The sequence below is a fragment of the Siphateles boraxobius genome, unplaced genomic scaffold (assembly GCF_051911475.1).
Source record: "Siphateles boraxobius isolate OS27281-9 unplaced genomic scaffold, OSU_SipBor_1 48, whole genome shotgun sequence".
In the NCBI taxonomy this organism is placed as follows: Eukaryota; Metazoa; Chordata; class Actinopteri; order Cypriniformes; family Leuciscidae; genus Siphateles; species Siphateles boraxobius.
The window spans coordinates 7391084-7413535 of record NW_027509119.1 but is presented as its reverse complement, the minus strand read 5'-3'; the positions used below and the strand labels follow the sequence as shown (position 1 = coordinate 7413535).

Genomic DNA, 22452 nt, shown 5'->3' with positions numbered 1-22452 from the left:
GTTATAGTAGTACTGAAAGAAATAAACCTACACAAAATCTCATGTTTATAAAGAGCGGCTACAGGTTACCAAGACACTTTTGCCTCGCGCTACTCTCTACTCTCTCGCGCTACTCTCTACTCTCGAGGACTGCAGATCCTCAAACGACATTTTCATCACCCGTACGCTTCATGTTTGGCATGTTCCCATGGAGACCAGCGCTCCTTTACTGGCAGAGTTCCGCCCACCTGGCCGCAGCTCCTACTGCGATTGGTAGTCAAATCTTTGACAGTCGTGTTCTGAATGATCATTGGCTCGCTGCGCTGTTTGTCAGTCTGTCAGCAGGATGTGTAGGGGTGGGTGAGGCGTGAGAGAGGGTCGGCGGAGCGGGCGTTTAGAAATGGTGAACAAGTACAGCGCAGAGATTTCTGTCTTTATTGACTGTTGTGTTGAAACTGAGTATACTGGAAGTCAAACGTCTAGAGCATTAAGAAGATGAAATCAGCGTGAAACAGTCATCAAATCACGAGACACGGGTGAAATGAAGCACTTCCTGTGTAACGTAACTGTGCAACAGGTAGATGAATTAATTTTATAAAATAATTTGCATTTATTCCGTCTCATAACCATTCAGACATGAAAAATGCGATGGTTTGGTTAGAATCTGTAGCACACCTTTTCTTTATAAACATAATCAAAGTCTGTCTTTGTGCTTAACTTACTAGACACGTTTGTTTTTAAGCCAAAGTTTATTAAGAATAATTTACAACACCTTTAAAAGGCTTAAAGCATGTTTTCCCTCTAAGTATAATAAGAATCATTTGTAAAGTTTTTAAAGAAGCAGTGTTAATTGCTTGTTTATTCAATGTGTGGTGTAATTGCAATTATCACATTCAAGAAAAGCTGCAAGTGCCGCACGGCTCACAGAGAGTTTATTTTATTACTGAGACTGCCGGGATGTTTCCATTAGCTGTAGATTTTCTTTTATAATACTGAATTACTGCTAATCAGATTGCTGGAGTTTGTTAATGCAATTGGTGTCAGATTTACAATCTTCTCATTACCTTATTAAGCAGATAAATGTTATTGATATCTAATATTGAATGCATTTCCCTCTCGATCATGTTGGTTTGCCGGATGGCATCTACCTTAAATTTCCAGTCCAGAAATGAACATGAGGTGAATAGAAAATAACACTTTATAATAAGTTTACAATTATGCCTATACAGTATGTCAGAATAAGTTAACATGAATTCACTAAGCTAACATGAGCAATAAAAAAAGAGTATAATTAATATGAACAAAGTTTAACATATAAAACCTTGTAAAATGTTACAGAATAAACATATAGGATGGTAAATGTAAAATAAAGGGTATTCTTTAAATGTTTTAGAAGTGTTTTTATAATTGAGATTTATATCTAATGTCTTTTATATTTAATAGCAATAAATGTACCAAACAATACATACATTTAAACCATATTTACTAGGTAAATCTGACAAACAGGTTGTATTTATTTATTTATTTGAAATATGACAAACCTGGGCCATTTTATGTTAAATGCTTACATTTTTTTCCACCGTCCCATATAAATGAAGCACATCCTGTCTGATTCCACAGAGATATGAGTGTTACAGTGTATTTTGATGATCAGTCATGGTTCATCTGGTGTAGATGTTCTCCATGCCATTTGTTTTCTCTGCAATGATTTTGGTTTTTGGTGCATTTCTTAACTAATACGATCCAGGTTGCATCAGCACAGACAGAGATCTGGCTTTTTGTCACAGATGATGAGAACGGCAAGGTCTATCCAGCAGACTTTAAGCCATATAGTCTCTCTATGATGTACCTTTTTTTCTCTAAATTTTCCTTTTTTCATGAAAGAGTCGCCTGGTTTTCTCATTAATTACAGCTGTAGAAGATACAACTAGCTATTGTGATCAGAGGCAGCCAGACCTCAGTAAGTTTTGCAGCACATTGCCTAATTAGACCTGGTTACATGTGGAAAACAAAGGCAAATTACGCTTGGGGATTGTGATATGTTATTAAAACCGTTTATTGCGGGGGCGAATGGCTTTTAGGACAATGAGGGGGCCTATTGGAGATCTGAGGAGGTTTAGCTGTCAACTGAGGCTGTGGTTCACTTTCTTTTCTTTACTGCTGCTCGAGGGAATTTTTAGTTTGTGTGCCACAGAGCTTTGTACTTCTGACCTTCATGTTGAATTTGTCTGCGCAGATGACCACCCCCATTAAGGAGACAATGGATAATCCAGACCAGACGAATGGTATTTTATAATGCAAGTACTTTTGAAGGAGACTATCTGCTCCCGGCGTATTTTATGTACCGCAACTGTTAAGGCAAGATTTACAAAAATAGGCCCTTCGAAATTGCTGTTGTTAAGTACTCAGTTTTAATGACTGACAAAGTGTGATTCAGGGGGCTCAAAATGGGGATGGGAACATTATGCCAGTTTCAGACTACACGTCATCAGCCCGATTTTGGCACAATCCGCTTGACTTAGGGTGTTTTGGTGATTCGTAAATAATAGCTAATGGGCGTCGGGTCGCAAGAATTGATCATTTTATCTCGCATGGACCTTAGGCCTATGTGCCAGAGAAACAAACGTACAGCCATCTTTAGAATATTGTCTTTGAACTTTTATTTTTTTCTGTATATTTCTATGGCATCGCTGTTGAAGAGTAATTAGCTGGTCAAGTGGATTCACTCATTGTAGAGCATTGTAATGTTTGAAACGGATGTCATAACAAATGTCAGTAGACTGGGAAGATTTTAAAACGAGCGGCTCATTCATAAATCCGTAAGATCTTACCACCAGGCCGCCTTTTAAAACAGCTTGTGAGTCGCAAGTACCAAAATGAGTGGCTTACTGCACTTAAACGGTCAAATACACACAAAATTATGCCAAAATGGCCTTCTTGGCGAGTATTCAGTTAAACAGTCAGTTTTGGAACACAAAGTTGAGAGAAAACGCATGTTGTGTAACACAGTATTTTGGATCTGTGCATAAGCTCTTAAAGTGACAGCAGCCTAATAAACCTGTTATGATAAAAAAAGAACAAAAGTAGAAGAAAATCACTCCCTGCTCTTGAATGAATAACTTTTGTAACTTTAATTAGGCCTATAAGCAGGAAAAAATGCATTCATACTCAAAAAATGCCAAAATGCATAAAGAAAAACATTCTTGAGCAAATAAACTTAAAAAGAACTGATGAAAAGACTTTTCTTTCTAGTGATGAGTCTGCACTGTTTTCACAAGTATTTCAGGTCTGGCTGTTGCTTACTGGCTGATCTGAGACAGTCTGCTAGTAAGATGAAAACGTTGCACATAGTCTTTTTCTATACATTTTATGCTCCATTGTACCTTTTTAATACTTTTTATAGTGCCTAATGCCTATTTATACTGAGGGTCGCTTTTACAAAGGTTTCATTATTATTATTATTATTATCATTATTATTATTATTATTAATTATTACCTCTACCTTTTAATTTGGTCATAATCCAAAATATCTTTTTTGTTCAGTCACAGTCTTGCGAATCCTCTAATTATAAACAACATTGTAAACACAATAAATAAGAGATTGTCCGGGAGCTCAATAAAGTGATGACAGCTCTGTAATGGTAGAGCTCTCTTGCTTTCTGTTTATAAAACATTGACATTAAGAATAAAAGTTTCGTTTTTCATGCTGCTAAGAGGACCATCGGCCATTAGCCTACACACTGCAAAGTTTCAGGAGTGTCAACCTCATTAAATGATGCATTGCAAAAACAAAGTTACTTCGTTTTTAAATTACACGCACAGTCTCACGCATTTGAAAGCGTGAGCGAACACAGGTGCTCGGCACACGAGTACCAGAAAGATTAATCCTTGCCCAGTTTCTGCACTTTTTCGCTCTAAAAGTTACAATAAAAATGTCTTTGTACTCGAGTTGCTACTTGCTGGTATGTTTTAATTCCTCACACAAGTGCTCCACTATCCACCAGGCCACATTTCTGACCTATTTTGTCTTTTTTTTCTCCCCTTTTTTTGGCTAGATAGGAGATAGGGCTATGCAAAACTTTTCATTGTTTATGTTGGCTAAATTACTTTTAAGGCCACTTTGTCAAAATGGCTTTACAGTAAGTCCTTGTGCTGTTCATGTCTGAAGACTGAGTCTGATATGAACTGGAATATGCAGGAATTCTGAGGTACTTTGAAACTTTATTACAACAGTGCATGACTGCTAAAAGGTTGTACCATAATGAAAGCTTGACAGTTTGATCTGTATTTTTAATAGAATTAAGTTTCTTTACATCTAAAAGCTTTTTAGGTTATATTTTCTCACTTTTTCATTAAGTGGCCTCACATTGAATATCTTTCAGATGCCCTTTTTCATCGGCGCATACCAGTCAGAGAGGAAAAGAGTACTTGCCACGACATAAAGAGAGTAATTTCTTTACCCGCACTTGCTCTCAGCTCATGTAAATGTATTACTAATTCATTGGGTTCCTTCTCAGCATTAAAAGAGGAGCTGTTTTTTTAGATGATTCTGGCCGCTGATGACTGATGAATGCGGGTGGTGTCATGTCACAGGTTCAGGGCTGCTGCTAAGGATTGTAGGAGAGGATAATGCGCACCTAGCTTTGATGAAAGATGATGAAAATTTCAGAGAGTAAAGGGCCCCAAAGTGTCTTTCAGCTTCAGGAAATAATAAATGTCATGCTTTAAGGAGCGCTGGAGGTTTGAGCGAGACTTTATTTTAAGAATGTAGATTTTAGCTGTATTCTTGGAAGTGTCAGAGAATATTTTTAACAAGAATGAAAGAGGTGCATGATTTTGACATCCTAATTGTTGAGTATTTCCCTTGATATTGTAATTGCGATTATAAATTTCAATTATTACAATTTACATTAGAAAACAATTTTAAGTTGTATTTTGATTATCCAATCCCATGATAATCAAATGATGCTATTACTGCAATATGGATGTGAAAAATGTATTATTTATTTTCATTTTTCAACATCAACTAGATGGTTAGTTGCCTAAATAACTAGATGACTAATTAGGCTCAAAGTAATTGTTCACCCAAAAAGGAAAATTCTGTCATTAATATTTTTTTTCTGTGCTCAACATTTGCTTTTGTCAAACACATCTACTGTGTAGTGACCATTTTCAATGCAATTACAAATAATGGGGACAAGTACTTTTAAGCCTCCATAAAGATTAATATAATAAAAGTCTTGCATTCCAAAAAATAAAAAAAAATCCATCGCATCACCGCTTACCATTCTATATTGCAAACTTTTTGTGTGTGTTTTTTTTAACATTTTTTTTAAAATTAAACTTTTAAATAGAAATATAACTTTTTGGTACTTCAGGAGTTGACATGAATTGAATGCAAGTGCTCACACTTTATTCTTCATATTAAAAATAGTACAAATAGTCAATTGTACAAAACCTTTCTCAAATAATGTCTTTGTTTTAAACTATGAAAACAGTGCTGTTTAAAATTTGGATTTCATTAGTTTCTGGTTGTCAAATATTTGAGCATGTTCATGAATCACATCTGTGGTTACGCCACTTTTAATATAATATTTTGATTCTAATATTTTAAGTCAAATACACTGCCATGTAGACAACTGCTGAATATTGATCTTTAGAGGCCCACTGTTTTTGAAATCTTTCTCATACTGTACCAAGTTTGGAGTTTACAATATGTGTGAAATGTTGTTTTGACAGATAGTCTGTAGTTTCACTGTACACAAGTCTATGATCATTTGTGATCCATTTTCTCTGTACATCTCAAGTTCAACGAGGACCGAATAAACGCACATTTTCTCTGAACTCTACGTCTGCCCTTCCCAAACCTCTGTGGCATCGGTCCTGTTGTAAAGAGAAACCACCATGACCCAGCCAGTCACATTAAATGGCATTCTGCTGTTTACAAGTAGCAGTTTACTTGCTATTACGCTTGTGTAAACAAGAGTGAGTGCGGATCATTGTAAAAACAGGGTCTGAGTGGTTGGGCTTTTATAGGGCATATTCTCTTACCCTCTCTGACACTGAGAAAGCTTTATATAGACTTGTCCGATAAATAGTGTTTTTCCTCCCCGGTGTATTGTGGGAAGACACGGGCGGGCAAGTGTATGGAATCTCTGATACGTCAAAGGACAGGTAGGATGATTTAGTAGACATGTAGGAACCCGCACGGACAAATGAGCCTATAGCCACAATTTACAGAGACAGGTCGGGCTTTGTCTTTGAGACATACAAGTGGTGTTGTGATGGTCTAAGAAGCAATTCATCTATTTTGAAAGGATGCTCCCTGAAGTAGGCCTATGGCTTAATACCTTGACAAGCGCTTTAAAGACGTGCCTTTTTGTCAGTCTCCACAAACGTGTCTCTGTTCGTGCTTGCATGCAGTGCACTATGGGAGCTGTGGGGGTATTAGTAGAAGGGAAAGATGAAGAGATGTCTGTCTGTGGTCTGTTTGACGTTACAGACTGCATGCGCTCGCTGATACTTGATCTGATGTTAATGTGCTGCTCTGTGAGAGAGAGCTCAAGAGAGGGAGAGAGCGAGTAACGGAGGGGGAGATGGGCAGATAATCCCGTCTGCTTGATGAGATTGAAGGCTCGGATTGATTGATCGCCTAATCATAGGAGGAAATGGGCCTGAAAATGAATGGGACTCTGCCCTTGGCTTGCCGGGGAGCCGGGCGGCTGGATCGCTGGGGATGTTAGCTGCAACTCTACATGGCCTTAATGTGCACGGGACCTGATTTCATTTGCGTCTGATATACAGTTATACGATCCCCACTAAATGATCAAATATAAAAAGCAAGAGGGGGAGCCAGGCAAAGGGTGTAAATCAAGCTTTATTGCTGGAATATTACTTTTTCATGCCATCTGAAATTGATGCTCGCAGAAAGGTGAACGAATGAAAATCCAATACGAATTAGCACAAGTGGAAGTGGCAAAGAGAAAAAAGGAAGCTGAAAGAGAGATGACGAGGATTTGAAATACTAGTTAGGGGTGCCAGCGGATTATATTTTTTCCTCCTGATTAGGTTCGCATTATCAGCCCAGTGCCTCGCAGATTTGTTTTGAGAAATTTCCTCGCAACTGGGAGGCAGGATTACGAGAAGATCCTGTGTCATCATGAGATAACGGGTGGTGCTCTCTTACTTGCAAAGGTACCTGAGATTCCAGCTGCATCTGAGCTTGTAACCCAGAGCTATTCTCCACCTTAGTGAGTTAACTTCATCTTAAAGAGATCTCTGCTGGTGGGCTCTGCTTTGCATGAAACCCAGCCCTCGGTGGTGTTTGTAAATGAGACAGGCCTGTCACATCCACTCGGTCTGCAAATCTTGTTGGTGGAGATGCATGTTGGATGTGAGTAGCTCCTACTTGCACCATGCATTTATCTCTATTTCCACCTGAAAACCGACAGACCAGCAATGATACCGGCGTGTCCGTCCATAGCAAATTGTAATCTTCAGCCCAAAAGACAGCAGCCCTTTTGTGATTGGAGCGCAAGCGTAACGAGGGTAAATTTAGCGCTTAGCTGCCATTTGTAAGCGGAGGTGCCATGGCAGATCAGGGGTGGTATGTGACTAATGAGATGATGTGTGTTATCACCAGCAGTCTCGTAAACAGGGAGGTCATTTGGTGTGCCAGCCCACGTTGTGGATATGTGAATCTTATTTGACAGAACGATGACCCAATCCGCCCCTCCTGGCTTGTCCCATTGGATCAGTGGCAGCGGCTGTCACAAAGCTGAAGATGATTTCTACTTGCTGGATACACTCAGTGATGGCAGAAAAGGCTTCAATTAAGCTCTCTTTCTTTTCACGCCATCCGTTTTTCACAGAATGCGGTCAGTGACTAAGAATATATCGTGATTAGAGTGTATTTGCCACGCTCAAACGTACCAGGGTTGTTTTTAATTTATTTATGGCCTTTTGCACTTTTATTAGAGACAATGTGACATAAGCCAGACATGAACCTGGCTTTTATATGTTCAAGGCATTTTTCAACAATAACGGGGACACTTAACCCCCCAATATTCTGATTGGTTGATCAATTGGTTTTTTAGTGACTAATTAGGGAACTTTTACATTTGTTCCCACCCATTACTCAGAGACCTTGCTTGTTTTATTTAGTATTTTCAAAATGTCATTTGTGGGTTTCAAGTAGACCAGATGAATCTCACTTTTTTCAGATGACTCCCTCTTAGACGGTGGTTGATTCTCCTCTCTGTCTCCTCCTAGAGGAAGGTGTCTCAGCTGCAGATCTGGGCAGGTTTCCAGTCTGCCTGTGCTCTGGAGTCAGCAGAGGGCGAGATGGAGACTTTGTGAGGGCTCAGCGTGCCTGCTGAAGGAGAGGGAGCTCGCTGATCAATAGAATTGATCATGAAGTCAATACCCCAGTTTATATCCCTCTCTGTTTACTCCCACCCGGCTGTTGGCATGTTAAACCGAGCATGCTCTAAGCAGTCACCCTTGGGACCCTCTAAAAGCCTCCCCTGCACCCATCATTGATTGACACGCAACAAGCAGCGGAAAGTGTTGACAGTGCGGTGGCCAGATTCCGTTTCAAAATTTCAGCGGAAGATCAAGACGAGAAGGCTTCGCATATCCCAGCAGCTTCACGCGAGGCGGTTTCAACAAGCATTCACACGTCCTAGCGGTGCTGAGTTTCTGATTAGCCTGGCTCAAAGGCTCAAAGAGTCTCCAGATGCAACATTTAATCAATTTTAGGATTGATTTCTTTTCAAGTCTTGGAATGGATGACCTCACTTTCACTCAAAATGATTTCTCTTACATTTTTTGTGGCCATTATTAACAAGAAAATCATCTGTTCTGTACGTCTTCTGTCCAGAAAAATAGCTTTGTTAATTTTTATGTAAAAACTCAATATGTCATGTGTATGTCAAGGTAATTGTGAGAAGTATTTTAAATGATATAGTCTACTCTACATAGTTTCACGCTGCCTGCTAATTTGTAGACCTTGGGCTTTGCTCATGCAATTAGGGGTGGGTGATATGACCAAAATCTTATATCACGATATGAGTCATTTTATTTCATGAGAACGATATCACAAAATATAATTTTTGCTTTTAGGTTTTTTATATCATCAATTTTTGATATCACTGAAATTTCATAATTTTTTTCACCAATATCCCAAAAAACGAATAGCCTACTAGCCTACGTCAAACTGCAATAGAACCAAGAAATAGACCTGAAAAACTTCAAGCACTTGAAATAAGAAGTACTAATCTACATAAATTGTAAAGTAATCAAATATGTATAAAAACACTGCATATCTTCACTGTCTAAAATTAAATATACATTTATTCCTATTAAAGTGACAGAAAAAAAGTGATTCAGTCAAGAGCATTGAGAGATTTTCTCTTTTGTCGTTTGATTAACATTAATGACACAGATGACAGCAGGTTTATTAGGCTGCTGTCATTTTAAGATCAAATGCACAGATCTAATATACTGTTACTCATGCATTTCCTTTATGTTCTGTACTGTTTACATTCACTTAAGATATAAATCACTGTGTAACGAGGATACTTGCAAAGACGGGCATTTTGCCACATAAATATGTGTATTTTACCATTGAAGCTCAATTAGGCAGCATAAAGAACTCAGTTCAGTACTCAAGCGCGCATATAGCGGAATGAGTTCTTTCGTTGCTTATTGCATTTCAATGGTTTAAAATAACTTGTTTTTAACCGGCAATACTTAAATGCATGCAAATGATAAGCTTTGGTGACTATGGAGCACAGCATATCATCGCGAGTTTAACCTCAATAAAGACGATAGTTCAAAATCTCTACCGGTTGACAATTTTATATCGGTTAATCATGTCTACTGGTATATCATCCACCACTACAGGCAATATAATGAGAAATATAATTGAGATATCAAAACATTGTGTTTGGAGAGTCTATTCACTTCAATTTTACATTAGCACAAGCTCTGGTCTGTAAAGTGAGCTGACAGTAATCATGAAACAGTGAATTATAACTATGACACTTGACAGAAAAGTTAAATGACTGTTTTTGTGCTGGATTGTTCCAATAAGGCCAGAGTTCTCTTGAGAGTGACTGCTTTTCTCTGTATCTCTTGCTATAAGTTTTCTCTCCCTCCCGTAATTTTCCCACTCTGACTCTAAATAGCCCGCAGTGATTTAATCTTCACGTGATTTGAATAAGTTTGACCTTTTACAGACAACAATAATTTAAAAAACCAAATCAGCCTTTTAATGCAGCCTTTTTGTGAATATTTGCCACTTTGACACAGTGCAGAGCTGCTTCTGTGATAAAAGCTTGGTTGACGTCTAGCTCACCCTATTTGCCTTTAGGGGAATGTCTTTTTAGGGCCAGAGTTTAATTGGTGCCAGGTTGTCTTTGGCATTTTGGAGTGCAGTTGTACAAGTCAACATTGCCCCTCAGTGTCTGTTTGCTTGACAGCTCAAAATGTGGTCACTTGGAATGGGAATCGAGACGAATTTAATGATTAACGTTCTGGTTCATACTCCTCTTAATGATTTTCATTCCTTAAGGATTCTATTAATGATTATTTTAGTACTTTTAAGGAATACATATTTTGGGAAAAAAGACATGATATTCCTTTGCAAAATAGTAAGGTAATGTATGTATGGCCAGCGGCCATGTTACCCTGTAGCCCAAGACTGGTTGCCCACTGAAGCTAAGCAGGGTTGAGTCTGGTCAGTACCTGGATGGGAGACCTCCTAGGAAAACTAGGTAGCTGCTGGAAGAGGTGTTAGTGAGGCCATCATTGGGTGCTTACTTGTGGTCTGTGTGGGTCCTAACGCCCCAGTATAGTGATCGGAACACTACACTGTCAAAAAGCACTGTCGTTCGGATGAGACGTTAAACCGAGGTTCTGACTCTCTGGTCATTAAAAATCCGTCATCTTGGCCTCCTAATCATCCCCATACTGATTGGCTTCATCACTGTCTCCTCTCCACTAATAAGCTGGTGTGTGGTGGGCATTTTAGCTCACTATGGCTGCCGTCACATCATCCAGGTGTATGGTCCTGTCACAGTCATCTTCAGTTTGTATATAATTTAAACGGATGAGTTATAAAAAAAATTCACCCACCTCACAGTTGTCATGAAGGGAAAAATTTGCTTTTTAGACCAAAACCATTTTTTGTACCTGGCTGTAAAAATATATATATATATTTTCTGCAATAAAGTTGGGCATATTAACATGGGGAGTATATGGAATTGACTCTCTTTTGGAACCTGTCTCTAGTAGGGGTGTAACGGTTCACAAAATTCACGGTTCGGTTCGATACGATACAGTGGTGTCGTGGTTCGGTACTTTTTCGATACAGCAAAAAGAAAGAATTGCAAGAGAATTTTCCTATTTATTAAAAGAAAAAATATTTTTAAATAAGTGTGAGTTTTCCTACATCTTAAAACTTTTAGTTTTATAAATGGGGGTAATCTTTGAAGGATGAAGAAATAATGTTTTGGTCATCACATTAAAAATAACTTTTTTAAATATGATAATATTTGAGATTTGAAGTGCTGGAAAAAGATGTGTGATGTACTTGAATGCATTTTACTATTTCTGTCAAACTTCCATGGTTACAAGTTAGTGTTATGAATGTTGCTGATCTGTGGACTTAAAACCTATAACTAGTTCATTCATGGAACAATGTTTCTCCTGGTTTCCACGTCAGCGCTGTTTGATCCGTTAATAACGTATAAATCGTAATGCTTCTCACTAGATCTCTCAGCGATGTTATTACTTAAGTGGCGAATTCAAATGCTTTGTTTACTGCACCTCTTATGTTAGTACGCTGTGTAGTAACAGTGTCGCTTGATCAAGATCGGCTTGCGCTGCACTGATGTTGATGGTCCAAACTGATAAACGGTCGGGGAAGCAAAAAATAATGAGTAGCGCAGTTTCGTTACGCTTTCATTACGCTTGGCATTTGATGTTGCGCAACGTTCTAGTGGTCGCTCCAGTGCAGATTTTGGTCGGCAGGAAAAATGGTCCAACGAATCGTTCGGTTTGAAATGCGTACAGGGCTCCAGACAGACTAACTTTTTTTACTAGGAGCGCTGTAGCCCCTGACTGAAATTTTTAGGAGCGCAAGCAGAAAATTTAGGGGCACACCTTAAATCAGCTTGCAATTAGGCTTGCCGCGATAGACGGTGTTGACGGTGTTACCGGTTTTAAGCGCCATCACCGGTGACATCACTTTCCCACCGTGACACCGCCATGTCTTGACTTTTTTAAAGTATTCGTTTTTGCTAAAATATTTATTTGAATTAATTAAAAATAATAATTATCAATTTTTTTAGTTCAGAAGAGAGCATACATTATAATTAAAAACTGAACTGCGCAGTGCGTGCCAAGAGCCAGTCATGATCAGCAAGCATCAGGAGTCAAATTCCATTTAGCACGTGTGGAGATTTTATATTCGTCTCTTAGACCCCATTTACACCTGGTATTAAAATGAGATCTGTATCCAGATAAGTTATCCGGATAATAAGTGTTCTGATCTTACCGATTCCATTTACACCTGGCCACATAAATGTGTTTTTGCAAAACGGATATAAATCTGACTTCAACTCCCTTCAACTCAGCTGCTCATCTGCGGTAATGCGTGTTGCAGTAGCGTCGTCATATCTGACATGAAATAGCCTATATAACACTCTCACACGTTTATTTTTTTTTAGCATTTTTGGGAGGAGTAAAATATACATATGTGGTTTCAACAACCAGATTGCGTTTACACCTAGTAAAGATCCGAACACAATGCAGCCAGACTACCTCCAGATGTGGTCAGGCAGATCCGATCACAATCCGATCACAACGTATTTACACCTTGCATTAACATGCGGTTTTTATTATCTGGATAACTTATCTGGATACAGATCGCATTTTAATACCAGGTGTAAATGGGGTCTTATTTATTTGGTTTTATCTTATTTAAACTTTGTGTAATTTATTTAGGCCTATTTTATTTTCTTATTCGTTAATAAATGTTTTATGGTTCTTATTTGTTTGGGCCCAGTTTGCCGATTTTCACTTTTTTCAGCCTATGCATGAGGTTATTTTTATTCCTTCGTTATGCTAATAAAAGTTCTGTCTATAAATAAAAGTTTTATTATCAGCGAGTTGTTGTTTTTTTTGTCCATTCAAGCAATTGACGCTGAATTGCCAATTGACGCTTATTTCGAAAGTGAAAGTATAACGCGCACGCATTTAAAAGCTATTTAACTTCCCCGCCCCGCCCCCCACGGTGACACCGCGATTACCGGTGTTGTCACACGTCGATTAACCGGTGGGAAAATTTCCTCACCGCCGCAACCCTACTTGCAATGCAATTATTCAAATTTCCCCCAAAATAACTGTAATACTGACAAATTCTTTAATAATAGACTTAACATACAGAAATTACAATGTGCAGTTTTATTTTAAGTTCACAGGGCTCCAGACTAACATCTGAGGGCAGCAGCACAGAGACACTGAGTTCTACAACACATATCTGGTAGCACTGGGGCTGACAATAAAGCACTAAGCTTAATTTAGGGTGTAGATGAAATTAACTTTAATTATTATAATTTATAATGTCTTAATATAAATTAAAAAGCAAAACGAGTGAAAAAAAATATATTAGGGAGTGAAAATATCCAATAAGCGTTTACAATGGTAATTTATTTTTATTTGAAATAAGTGTTTAAATAATTGTTTTCCTACATCTTAACATTTTTTGGACAATCTTTGATGGATGAACAAAAAATGTGTTGTCATCACATTAAAAATAACATTTATGATATTATAGTTTTGAAGTGCTGGGAAAAAGATGTGTAGTACTTGTAAGCGTTTGACTATTATATTTCTGTCACAATACCATAGTAATGTTTAGAGTTACTATATTGGCATAAATCCATGGCGAATGTTGCTGATTTGTGAACTGAAAGCAAGTATCCTATACGCAGTTTCTCCTGGTTTCCACGTCATCGCTGATCTATGGTTTATAACTGAGAACTCTGCGCCGAATCGCGACTGGCAAGTTCGGGGCGCTGCGCTCTATATTATTGGTCCGAACTAATAAACGGTCCGGGAAATGAGTAGCGCATTTTCGTTCCGCTTTCATTTTGTTTGCATTCGCTGCTCGGCAACGTTGTGGTCGCGCCAGCGTGACCTAAATAAATTGATCGCACCAGCAGGAAAAATCGTTGCAAAATGCGACCAATTGGTCGCAGTCTGCAGCCCTGGCGTACCGAACCGAAAGCCTCGTACTGAATGGTTCAATACTAATACATATCATTACACCCCTAGTCTCTAGTGGTCAGTCGATGAATTGCAGTTTAAGTCACATCCGTGTTCGTTTCAAGAGAGAAACAGGGAGGATGCTGCTTGCTATGGAAACTAACACTTATCATCACACTGTTCGTCTTTTAGTCGATCATCTCTATGCATTTAAGTTCCTGCTTGTGTTCAGCTCTTTGTCCGATATTGTTCGTGTTATGTTTGCCCGCTGTTTTGCACTTTGGCTGTTATCCTTGTATTTAGCCTTCATCATCGTCTTCCTTAAACTCAGCGTCACAGCTGCATAATAATACTGTGGTAGCATTCTTTGTATTCATTTATTTTCATAAAACACTACTGACAAAATGTGTATCTTAACTTACATGTTATCAGATGTCTGTATACCCAATAACAAAACCGAACCCATCTTGGTCTTTTTAAAAAATGGAAAATTCTCTGTTCCCCACCCTAGCGTTTAAATGTGTGTGCAACAACCACTTTTGAAAGATCGACAGTTGTGTGAAGCCAACATGCACTAACCCAACCCAGCCCCTTTAAATCCACCAGCCATCCTGTTTTCTGTTTAATGCATCATTTACTGCCCGTAAACAGTTTCTGTAAAGGTGTTTATAGATGATTCGTGAGCGCCCCTCACCCCACCCGTCCTCCAAAAGTGTTGGCCTGAGTTCCACAACTTTGATAAGGGCTCAATAAGGGTAGGACGGGCTAGACTGTAGTGGTGGAGGTGGTTTTGGGGTCTGAACACATAAAAGCTATTCGCTCAGCTGGGGCCATCTGCCTTCCAGCTTCTGAATTACTCCACACAGCATGGCACCGACTGCAAACGAGAGTGCGAGTTCATTATGGTATGCCGCATGTGTTTTTCAACACACTTTTTTGGTATGGTCGGGCATCAGATAAAAGTCATCCTGAATTGGGCAAAATAACAGAAGCTGTGAAGGCTCTTCTGTAAAATTGACTTTAATCTTTTTCCTTTTCCATGTCACCTCCAAACATGTGGAGTCTGATATGATAATAATGTGAACCTGTCCTGGGTATTAGAGTTAAGCTGGCTGATTAGGCCACACATCGATTAGTCTATCACTCAGTACTGACCGCACAGGTTGAGCAGTGCAATGCCACTCTGAAGGACGAGGGCTCACACACACATACACACTTTTTATGCATTTCAGTGGGAACATGGCTATTTTTCTCAAACAGACCTTCCATTAATTCTCATTTCTGTTTAGCCCGTTTAACGCTTGTGAAACAGAGAGTGCAAATGTTTTTCTGGTATATTCATTTTTGGGGGGCCTTGGGAATTCATAATCGAGGGTAGTTTTTGTCCAGAGGGCAATTGAATTAATGAAATAGTTCACCTAAAAATGCAAATACTGTCATCATGTGTTCACCCTCAAGTCATTCACAATTTTATATGTAGAAATAAAAATAAATATATTATAATCTTCAACATTTTTATTGGTCAAAAGAAATAGAGAGAGATGAAGACTGACTAGAACATTTCTGTCATACGTATAAGACTTAATCAACTGTGTGCTGTGTGTCTTTCAGTGACCTTTAAGGTGATAGATCGCATTTGGGGATTCTTTTGAGGCTAGGGAATTTTTCTGGACTCGTTTTCCCCCGAATACATTGACTTTACTGTGTGCAGAGTGAGAGAGAAAGAAAAACAGAAAAAGAGATAGAGAGTAGTAAAGGTTATAAACCAGCTCTTTTCTGAACAGTCTGAGGCCTTTAATCCAGGAACAAAGTAATTAAAGTCCACCTTTACAGAAAAGGCCAATTAAAGTGGACCGCACGTCTCTGAAATGTGGGCATTTGCTGAAGAAAGTGAGCCCTTTTATCAGAGCAGTGGGAATCTTTATGCTATCCTTGAGAGCACATCAAAACTCAGGTGTCACACAGAACGCGTTTTTGTTGTTAAAAACACGGACACAGGTCAGTGTAACGGAAAACAGGGGAAGGTGAGGTGTAAGCATTTTAAAAGTTGAACTTCTTTTAGTGCCGCGTTTTTAGCTGTGATTGACCGATATATCGCCATGGCCAATAAGTTTCCGTTTGGCCGATGTTTTAAAAACGGGACTTTTATTTTGATGGTGCTGAGAAAGCCGCCTCTGAGAACGGCAGCGCCTGATCACACATTAAATACACTATAGTAAACACTTTTTCTAATTAGACCTACACTGCATACACCTTATCTTTTGTGATAAATAATATCATTAGTTAAAGGTTCATAGGTAGATTAGTTATGGTTATTATTTATTGGTAAATTAACCAAAGTATTAATCAACTATTCAGAAAATAAACAATAGATTAACCAAAGAAAAATAATTAGATTAATTAAAACAATTAATCGATTGAAAAAATAATTGCTAGTTCCAGCCCTAATATCAACATTCTGTTTGATTGTATTAATACAGGGCAGTGACAGTTTAATGTTATTCAAATAGCTTACTTTTTCTGTTTTATTGTTGGCTTTTTGTGTAAAAAATGTAAGTTTAAAATATGAATATTATTATTATTACTAAGTCTATTAGTATCATTTGTGAGTTGTTTCATTTTGTGAGGTCAATCGCTTCACATGAGTGCTATTTGCTTGATACTAGTTGCTAACTAAAATATCCCAAATCAGTGACTTCTGAAGTTTTTTTGAAGTTCTACTGCCTAGACAGTAGATAGTAGTGCAGTTTATTAGGTTTTGTAACAAAGGATGGCTTTATTTTGTTTATTAAAATGATAGTTCTCCCAAAAAATTCATTAATACACTCATTCAATCATTTATTTACCCTCATGTTATTCCTTTCTTGTGACTTTCTTTCTTTTTTAGAAAGACAAGAGTATATTTTGAATTTTTCTTCAGTGTTTTATTGTCCATACGATATTAGTTAATGTTGTTTTGGACCCCACTTACATTCATTGTGTGGGCAAAACAGTAAAAGCACTCTTTCAAAATAAGAACGTTATACAGGTGGTCAATGGCAAAGCATTTCATAGATGCCACTGGAAAAAGTTTGATTGAGTGTAGTATGTTCAGGGTGGATGATGTCATCAGCATTGCTACTGTGTTATTAGATAAGACATAGCTTAGGTTAGATATACAGGCCTGACTTAAGACCCTCAAGTGGAATATTTTGGAAGAGAGCATGATGTTGGTTGCTGTGCCAGGCCCCTGTCCTTAAATCCTTCTCCAAATATTAGGAGCGTTAAGAGCACTGGGGTTGAGAGGCGTTACAGTGATGAAAGAGCCAGCAAAGCAAAGCCAACAGCCTTAAACGCAGCCAGAGTTCTATCAGATTATGTTTACTTAACCTCTGAGCATCTATTAATCTGTTCCCAAACTCTCTGGTTACAGTGAGCGATGGGCACCCCTGCCATCGGTCTCCGGCACAACTGGCCCCAGCTGCTCACCAGCTGTGCTCTCTGGGTTTTGGCCCGCTAAAGGAGCCCCCTCCAACACCCCAGCCTCGTTCACATCAGCCCATCAAATCTGTGCATACATCTGTAGCGCATTCACCTCACAAGGCAACATTAAAGAGTCCTGCTTTTACCCAGAAGTCGCCTCGACACATGATGCACACACATTACACTGGGGAGTTCTGAAGGATGATGGATAAGTTGTTTGAGCGATTGGGCTGATTGTCAGTTTTATATGTGTGTATTAAGTACTACTTTGCTTTGTTAATTTGTTTTGGCTAAAACTCTGATGAATACAGGAGGGATGTAAGTTGAAGTCTGGTGCATGTTTGAATGGTGTGTGTGTGTGTGTGTGTGTGTGTATGGCAGATTAGGAGCACTGCAGGCCCACTCTATGGAGGGATGAATGCTGTTTGTGCTGTCAGGCCCATCAGTCCTCCTCGTGTGAGCTCTGCAGCAGCATTTAGCAGGTTGCCACTGTCAAGCACTTAATCCACGGCGGGGACCCTCTCTTCGCCTCTGTCCTTTTTCCCTGTAGATGGTCTCTTAGGCCCCGTCCACACTACTGCGTTTTCGTTTAAAAACGGAGACCTTTTGCTACGTTTGCACCTCCCGTCCACACTAAAACGGGAAAAACGAAGACCCAAAACGGAGAAGTTTAGAAACGCTGCAGCTCCGTTTTTCGTTTTGAATCTCCGGAGGGCGTTTTAGTGTAGACGGGACAAAACGGAGGAGTTTAGAAACGATGACGTAGAAGGTCACGCTCGGCTCTATGATTGGGTGTCATCACCCATGACGTATCCTTCCCTGATTCGTCAGCCACCCATCACATGTCCCGTCACCGGAAGAAAACAAACAAAAACATCCTGGACTACGTAGCTGATGTTAGTGAGTGCAACATGGATAACGAATTACAAGCGTTACTGACTTTGATGTCTTTGTTAGCAGCTGTTGTGCAAGCAAATTCTGCATTTTACAATGCTATAATTGCCTACATGCGCCGGAGGCAAACTATTATTCGAGCGATCTATGACAATTCCCGTGTGCAGCGGCGGTCCATGAAAAGAAATCTCTGGTCTTCGACATTTTCTAATCTTTGCAGAGGTAGCTAACGTTACTTGCTTCCTCATCAAATCTGAGGAATAGTCCATCCGTTTCCTGTTTACACCGGCACGCGCATGCACAGTGTTGGAGAATGGTCACGTGATCCGAGTTTTCAGTCGTTTTAATGTGGACGGAGATCAATTCTAATACGCAGCTAAAACGCTGGTGTGGACGGAGATCGTTTTCGTTTTAATTCTCCGTTTTTAAACGAAAACGCAGTAGTGTGGACGGGGCCTTAGTCCTGCTACAGATCCTTAAAACATAGACACACCCACATACACCAGTCTAAAGAGGCCACATCACACCTTGAACTCCCTACTTCCTTTGACAGGCTCAAACAGAACCGTTGGTGGTCTTGCTCTACTCAGCATCAGCCTTCTTCACACACAGAAGTTAATCGATACTGTTCTGGCAATAGGCCTATCAATATTCATAGAAATTTTGGATGATAGTTTGACCAAAGCTGTTAGATCAGGCGATAAGATTTGAACAGCACTAAGGTCAGAAGTCTTCATTAAGCTTAAAATCTTTATGAAAGAAACAAAATGCAGAAATTGAGTTTAGATAAAAATGATTCTGTGTTGTGCAGAATTGTACACAAAGCATGTTAAAATAAATCAGATTTACGTAAACTATATTATGAGGAATATTTCGACTGATTTTGTCCATTGGGGTTCACTGACTTAATTGTATAGACAAAAACATGTTTTTCAATTTTGTGATCCACAGAATAAAGAATACAGAAAGGTTTTTAAGGAGGGTGAGTAAATGGTGACAGACATTATATTGTTTGGATGAACTATCCCTTTAAGCTTCTCAAAATGTACATGAGGGGACCAATCATCACTCTCTCTAACAGACTGCAGACTTTTAAATCACACAACAGAGTTCATGAGAAAGTACCTGAACATTACTAGAATGTTGTTTATACTCACATTTTGTATATTCTAGAAGTGAAATAGACCCGTTTCCATTACCACACTGTGTGCATGTGTGTGTGTGTATGTAAGGGCATACATGAAGACGGCATATGGAACTGACTTTCAGAGGCTCTTTAGTTGCTGCTTTATTCAGCAGGATTACATGCAGAGGGCTGCTGGGAGAAAGACTGCACTGGGATTCTCTGTCTAAATTCGTAGTATGGTTTCTTGAAACATGTGGAAACTCAAACTGTGTTATCCAGTAAATGAGGCTTCCTGCAAAATCTGTTCAGTAAGCAGGCTGGGAGGCCATTTTCAAGCCTGCTGCAGTGTGCTGTTAGAGGGATCCCTTAAGCAAAGAAAATGTATTTCCCTGTGATCAGTAAATGATTTAACGGTATATTTGAAAATATACAGAATAATATATTGTGTTAATATATTACAGTATATTGACATTATACATAAGGAATTGCCACTTTTCATATATTGAAAAATATGTGACTATACATTTATTGAGTAATATATCATAATGTATGTAATTTTATATTCAGTAATACACTTCATTATATATAGATGTACATGTGACAAGATATGGAACTGCATATTTAATATATTGAACATTAAACACACACAGAAATATATAATGTAATATATTTCTTATATTGTACAATTATTTACTTTATAAATGTTTCATATTTTTAAGCTAATTAACAATAGATCAAGCACACCTGCTAAAGACTAGAGACTATCACTGTACTGAAGAGGGCACAGCCATTACTTTTGAATATAGTAACATATGGTCTTGATGGTCCCTGGCCAATCGTCAACATAACCACAGGCTCTTCTCTTCAGCACAATGATAACCCCAAAAACTCATACAAGAAAACCTTTTAAATTCCAAAATAATAGAATATTAGGTCCCACTTTATATTAAGTGGCTTTAAGTACTATGTACTAACATTTGAAATTAATAATTTGATACAATGCACTTATTGTGTACATACATGTTTTTACATTGTACTTATATTTTGAAAAAACCTGCATGTAATTACAGCTGTAATTAATGTATGTAATTACATTTGTAATTACACAGTTGACCCTTCCCTTACACCTTAACCTACCCTTAAACCGATCCATAACACCACACCTGACCCTAACCTTACCCGTATCACACCTCAATAGCAGCTAAAGTGTTTTACAATACAACATGAAAACAATAAGTACATTGTACTTATTTTTCGATGCAAGTACATAGTACTTAAAGCCACTTAATATAAAGTGGGACCGAATATTAAACACTAACAGATCTCCCCCATATTAATATTGAGCAAAACACGTGAAATAACACTTACTTTTTTAAGTCAAACTTTAACAATCAGAAGCAAAGCATGCTGCATGCAACTAGAAATCTGCTGTGATTCTGTGAATGTGTGTATATGTCTGTACATACATTCTCATTAATATGGGAACGGACCGGTATGTGCAATAGATAGGCCTACACAATATAGGATAAAACTTTATGAATATTACATGTAATGCTATTTGTCTTCATTTCTAATTTTTTATGTATCAATAAATAGGCTAGCGATACATGGTCAATGCATATATTGCAGTATATTGAAAAATATAAGCACTAGTTTCCCATATATGGAAATGTATTATGTAATATATCACATTGTTTTTTGCAGTATATTCCCATATATTTTTCTTCGGTAAGGGATAGTTCACACAAAAATCTGTTGTAATTTACTCAACTTTGTCTCCAAATGGACAAAAAAGCATCATAAAATAAGTCGGTATATACCTATATACTATGTACAAGTAAACAAACTTGTTTTACAGCTTTGGTCACCAACATTCTTTAAAATATTTTTTTTATGTCCCTCAAAGAAATAAAGCCATTAAAGTTTGAAATTGACATAAGGCTAAGGACATGATGATGCATTTTCAGTTTTGGGGGAACTATTTTTTTTGCTCCTATTGTGTTCAACAGAGGAAAGGAAGCCATATGGTTTTCAAAAAGAATGATGATGAGTAAATCTTGAGAGAACTTTTATGTTTAGGTGAATGCTCCTGTATTCCTGTACAAAGATTAATTTAGATAACATTCACCTCCAATGATATTTTTTACATATGACTAGAAAAATAATTGTTACTTTTTTTAAAACGTAATAAAATAACACTACAACTAGGGCTGGGTATCGTTAAAAAATTGTCAATATCGATACCGATACATTGACTTCAATACCGGTTCAAAAGCAATACTTTTTTCCGGTACCAGTTTTATGAAATCCGTTTAAAAGTTCACATTACATTACCTAAAAAAAACCCTTTGGTTTTATTTTTTCAATTTGTTGACTTTTTTACAGACTCAATGACTCATATAGGCCACCGGGGGGCATAATATATGCCTTGTGCTCAATCTCGCGCATAAAGCTTGCCGCAAAGCACTGGAATGATTTTAATGATTATAAATGTGTCTGGAAAAAATTGCAAGGAGACATTTTAATTGTTTATTTATAAACTAGTTTTTTTTCTGAGTCAGTGTTGGCTGCAAAGATGAAATTGACGTTGCTGACGAGTCATCTCCGCTGTATATTGAACGCTTGCACGCGCCTATAGAGAGAAATGCAACTTTCATTTGGATTACATAGCTAATCAGTGATTATTTGTTTTCCATTCTAATTGGTTCATTTAAAAG

The 22452-nt window shown here is 38.1% G+C and overlaps 1 protein-coding gene across 7 annotated transcripts in view; it reads left to right on the top strand.

Annotated features, from left to right (window-relative positions):
- Positions 1-316: 316 nt before the first annotated feature.
- pmfbp1 (polyamine modulated factor 1 binding protein 1) overlaps positions 317-22452 on the top strand; it is a 261062-nt gene continuing 238926 nt past the window's right edge. For 5 of the 7 annotated variants that reach the window (XM_077201843.1, XM_077201841.1, XM_077201840.1 and 2 more), the window contains exon 1: positions 317-556. The gene's annotated coding sequence lies outside the window, so the exon portion shown is untranslated. The remainder of the gene's footprint in view (positions 557-22452) is intronic. The other 2 variants (XM_077201844.1, XM_077201842.1) reach the window with 1 other exon arrangement.